Source organism: Lichenostomus cassidix, unplaced genomic scaffold (assembly GCF_008360975.1).
Source record: "Lichenostomus cassidix isolate B80296 unplaced genomic scaffold, HeHo_3.0 HiC_scaffold_540, whole genome shotgun sequence".
NCBI classification, from domain to species: domain Eukaryota; kingdom Metazoa; phylum Chordata; class Aves; order Passeriformes; family Meliphagidae; genus Lichenostomus; species Lichenostomus cassidix.
Genome location: NW_028147554.1, coordinates 3916 through 9189, shown reverse-complemented (window position 1 = coordinate 9189; position 5274 = coordinate 3916). Strand labels below are relative to the sequence as shown.

At 51.3% G+C, this 5274-nt stretch overlaps 1 long non-coding RNA gene across 1 annotated transcript; it reads right to left on the bottom strand.

The window, feature by feature from the left end:
• Positions 1 to 3187: 3187 nt before the first annotated feature.
• Positions 3188 to 4577, bottom strand: LOC146422081 (uncharacterized). Its single transcript, XR_014848388.1, has 3 exons — positions 4481 to 4577; positions 3585 to 3699; positions 3188 to 3326 (listed from the first exon to the last, which is right to left on the bottom strand). It is a non-coding gene; the product is annotated as an uncharacterized LOC146422081 (long non-coding RNA).
• Between the last annotated feature and the right edge of the window lie 697 nt (positions 4578 to 5274).

Genomic DNA, 5274 nt, shown 5'->3' with positions numbered 1-5274 from the left:
CTGTGTATGCACTAAGACCCGAGCCAGGAGCTGCACAGCAAATCCACTAGGCCTCAGTATGCAGCGGGCGAGGAGGATGTGCCTGCAGGAACCGGGTTCGTACAGACCGTCCCGCAGCTCAGGGTGGATCGGGAGGCCTCCGGGTACGTGCGGTAAGCTGCGGTCTCACGCAATACACAAGCATCCTCTTTGGCCCCCCCGTGGAAAGCCTCAGCCAGCCGCACATGAAATAACCGTGCCCTTTTCACGTCACAGGCACCTTACAGGCCCTTTCTACTCATTAGGGGCCCTGCACAGTGCTAGGCCACATACCACAGGAGTGCATTGAAAGCAAGAGATGTGGAGTCTGCTGCAACTCACCGATCCCACTCGCCCGGGGGGACAGGCCTGGGCACAGTGCCATCGCTTCAGGGTCCACGAATCGATGTCCCGATGCTGCGGTGACTCACGCAGTGCCGATAAAGCTTTGTTCCTGTCCCTGGCCGTGAGGCCATCTGTTGTTCCACCGCTCTTTTTCTGTCCTCTTTTGCTCCTTGTGTCTCATACCTATGAGCAAATCCAAGGGAGAGGACACACAGTGTGAAGGTGTCCTTTGCCCCTCATTTCATTCTGAGGTGTTTATAGACACCCTTGTCATTGTCATGAACAGCAGTATGGAAACACAACAGGCTACCGCATGAGTGCACTCACCTCACACCCAGCGTGCTACTTTGCATTCCAAGCCATTTCCTTTGTAACATTTTGCACAGAACTGTAATCCCTTCAAGCACCTACCTCCGATCTCTTAGATGGGTCACTTGCAACTCAGAGGTGTCACAATTTTTGCATGCAGCTTGTAAACGCAACCTGCATAGTTTTCTGTATGCACACAGAATATCTCTTGCCACCTCTCTATTTCTGTTCCAAACCTCTGCCTCAACATGTATGAGAACTCAGGTGCTCTGTGTTTGTTTCTCACCAAGACATACCTCCTGCTATGTATACTATGACACTCTTTAAATACCAAACATACCTTCCCATATTCACATCAGAGGACATCCCGATGTGAAGGCTTCAGCTGGGCACTTTCTTCTAAATGTCTGCCTTCACAATCCCACCCTGTGCCAGCACATGTTGCTCCATATGGATGCATTACCCTTGCAATGCAGGCAGCCCTGTGAAACACACAAATACCGTCACTGACCCTGTACATCCCTTGCCATACCTGTCAGCAAGACATTTCAAGCTGCCTTCTTTCCTAAAGCTTTTACAACAGTCTTATACAATCAGGAACCCCCTCATCACCCCCTTCTCTGTCATTTGACAGACTTGATCCTTCTCACTAAGCCACTCACGGTCTTTTTTGCCATGTAATCATAGTATGTACTGACCTGAACACCCACATACCATTCCATTTCAGGGATTGCTGTCACACATTCATCATCCTTCCTCACTCCATCATTCCTACAGATCTCCATCCACAGGCCTCCCTCAAGACAGATACTTTGCACTGACAGGCAGCCACCTTGTTATATTCATGGAGAATTACTTCTCAGCCATCTCACCGTCCGGGACAGGCGTGTAGGCAATAATGCCCAAGCCCGAGAACGCCCTCTGAATTGTCCAGGCCTCAGCATGCAGCGGGCGAACAGTAAACGCTCGCAGGATCCAGGCTCGTACATGCCGGCAGGAACTAGGTTTGTACATACTCTCCCCCACCTCAGGGGGAAGCAGGAGGCCTTCGGGTACCTGCCGTAAGCTCCGCTCACGTGCCACAGACATCTATCCTCTTTGCCTCAGTTGTGGGAAGCCTCACCCACCCTTACATGACATAAGCTTGCCATTTCCTATGTCACAGGCACCTTATAGGGTGTTTTCAATCCATTCCACACTGTCCGCAGTGCTAGGCCACATACCACAGCAGTGCATATGGAGCAACAGATGCTGAGCCTGCTGCCACACACTGAGCCCACTTTCCCAGGGGGACAACTCCGGCCACCGTCCCGTGGCTACGGGGTCCATTAACTGACGTCACGGTGCCCTCAGGACCCACGCAGTGTTGCCATAGGTCTGTGAGCCTTTCTGTGCAGGCACGTCTTCTCTTTTCCACTCTCTTTTTTTTTCTTTCCTGGCGTCTTTTTGTCACTCCTCGCGTCTCATACCTAGAAAGAAATCCAAGTGAGAGGACACACTGTGCGAGGGTATCCTCTGCACGTTTTCACTTTCATCAGGACCACTGTGTGAACACTTCAGGCCACTGTAGGAGTGCAGTCACCCCACTTGCAGCCCGCTACCTGGCATTTCAAGGCCATCGCCTTTGTAGCACTTGTTCCCCACAGAACTGCCACGCTTTCCAGTACCTTCCGCCCACGTCTCGCACACGTCACTTACCACTCACAGGTGCCACAGTTACTGCACCAAGCTTGGAAGCACGCTGTGCACAATGATCTGTATGCACACACATATGTCTTGGCACTTATCCATCTCACTACCTAAACAGGCATGAAAGCAAAAATGCTCCACGTGTGCTTCTCAGCAACACATACCGTGCAGTACGGCAACTCTGACACGTTTTAAACACGACACATACCTTCCCTTATCCACGTCCAGAGGACAGCCAGAGGTGAAGGCTCCAGCAGGACACTTTGTTCTCCACGTGTGCCTTGACAATCACAGCCAGTGCCAGCAGATGTAGCTCCACACGGACGCAGTACCCTCGCAATGAAGGCAGCCCTGTGAAACACACGAATACAGTCACCAAAAGATCCACATGAAATACACATCAAATTCCACTTCAGGGATTTCTGTCATAGACTCATAAATCTTTCTCAACCGAACATCCATATACAACTCCATCCAAAAGGCTCCCTGCACACAGCTGCTTTGCACATTACAAGCATGAAAAATTATTCCTAGGTCATCTCACCTTGTGGGACAGCTGTGTATGTATGCACTTAAATCAAAGCCAGCAGCTCCACTTCAAATCTTCTAGGCCTCAGTATGCAGCGGGCGAAGAGGATATGCCCGCAGGAAGCGGGTTTGTACACACCGTCCAGCAGCTCAGGGGGGAACGGGAGCCCTCGGGATCCACGTGATAAGCTCCCGTCTCACGCAGGCCACAGCTATCCTCTTTGGCCCACCTGTGGAAAGCGTCCCCCAGCCCCACAGTCCTCAGCCACGCCATTTTCCCCTCACAGTTACCTAGCAGCATTTCCCGACGCATCGCACACTCTCCGCAGGCCTAGGCCTGGCACCACAGCACCGCATTCGCATCGACAGATCTGGAGCCCGCCGCCAGACACCGACCCAGTTTTAGCAGGGGGACAGGCCCGGGCATCGGCGCACGCCTTCCCCGAAGGAATTAAGCCACATCACAACGCCCGCCGGGAACCACGGCCCGGTCATATGCTCTGTCGCTGTCCTGTTATGTGTCCCTACCTGTCCTTCCAATCTTCCTTTCCTCTCTTCTCTTCTCTCTCTCTCTCCTTCTGTCTCTCGTACCTACTGACAGGTGACAGTGACAGGACCCACCGCCTGAGTATGTCTTCTCCACATCATTTCCTTCACAGGCATTTGTACAAAACGTTATAAGCTCCTTCATGAACAGTACCTGCGCACAACGGGACGCCGTAGGAGCGGACTCACCTCCCTTCCAGGCTGCCGTGTTGCATTTCTAAGCCATTCCCCTCGGAGAACTTTGTGATGTTCAAAGAAACCTGTCTAGAAGAGAGACAGTAAAAAACTTAGCTGTCTGCTACATCTGCATACCATTACCAGGCACTTGAACAGCAAGGAAGTACCCAAACCAGGAAACAATGACTTCATTCTTACCCCTGTGTGCCTACTTACCATCTTTGACAAGTACAAACATTCCCTTAGCCTCTGCAGTCACGTACATATCTGATGGTTTTTACTTGCCTTGGTTTTCCACCTTCATTTCAATGCTTTGCTCCTCACGTACAGCTCGTGCCACCTTCTATTTTTCGGTTCCATGTGCTTTTGGTTTGTTTGCTCAATGTCTTTTCACTTTCCTCTGCCATGCTGCCTTTACATTAATTCTTTTTTTTTTTTTTTTTTTTTTTTAAAGGGAGCATGCCACCTTGGCTGCATCTCTGTTCCCTAGCATCCGTGCTTTTTCCTTTTTTTCCTGTCTTTTTTTTTTTTTTCCCATTACCAAATTATATATATTTCTACATATAATATATATTATAAATAAAATGTATATATACTATGCAAGACATCAGACATATAGTAACATATACAAATATATGAATTCCATTATATACCATATATATTATATGTATAATATCTAACATACATTCCATATATTTCATATATACCACATATGATATAGCCAACAGATAATATATATTACCTACTACCCATTTTATAGCCAAATATGATATGTATAATATCTATATTTCATATATCCACATAAAATACATAAAATTGATGTAACATACATATACTAGATATATTATTATACTCAGCTGCTGCTTACCGGGTTGCTGCTCCTCAGGCAACCGTCAGCAGGTGTTTCTGGGGGTGGTGATGCTCATCAGGCAACCGTCTCCAGGTGTTTCTGGGGGTGGTGATGCTCATCAGGTAACCATCTCCAGGTGTTTCTGGGGGTGGTGATGCTCATTAGCCGAACAGCTCGTACATCTGTGCGAAAGTCCAGAAGCCATACCTAGTGTTCCAAAAAATGCATTTTTCTGAAAGGAGCGACTATTCCATCTCAAGGTCCTGGTAAACACACCGAAAGCACCAGAGCCCACACAACAGGGCTACGCACTCTCCCGTCCCGGCAGCAGCCGCTCCACCTGCACAGCGTCCCGGCTCAGGCTCCACCCGAGCGCCCCGAACACCGGCTCCACCCACGCCTCGCGGTGGCCAGCCGCTGCAGGTCCTCCACTCCCTGCCCGTTCCATCGTCCCCGACGTTCCTGTATGTGTGTGCCACTCAGTGTGGAGCACGTGCTGTTTTCCAGTATCTCCTTCTTACCTGCCCAGGCGCCGCGCTGACCGGACAGCCCCCACAGCCCGCAGTCAGTCCGTGCCGCAGACACCCGAGCAGCCGGGCCGCGAGCGCGCAGGACCCGGTGCGGGGACGCGGCCGCCGCCGTCGGTGCGCCCCCCCCCCTTCCCGGCGCCGGACGCGGCCGCGGCCGGCGTGGCCCCCCCCCAGATTCCCGGCACGGGGATGCAGCTGAGGCTGGCCGTCCCCGTTTCCTTTGCGCCGCAAACAAACTGCTGCCGCCGCCGGGACATCCACCTCCCCTCCCCGGAGACGCAG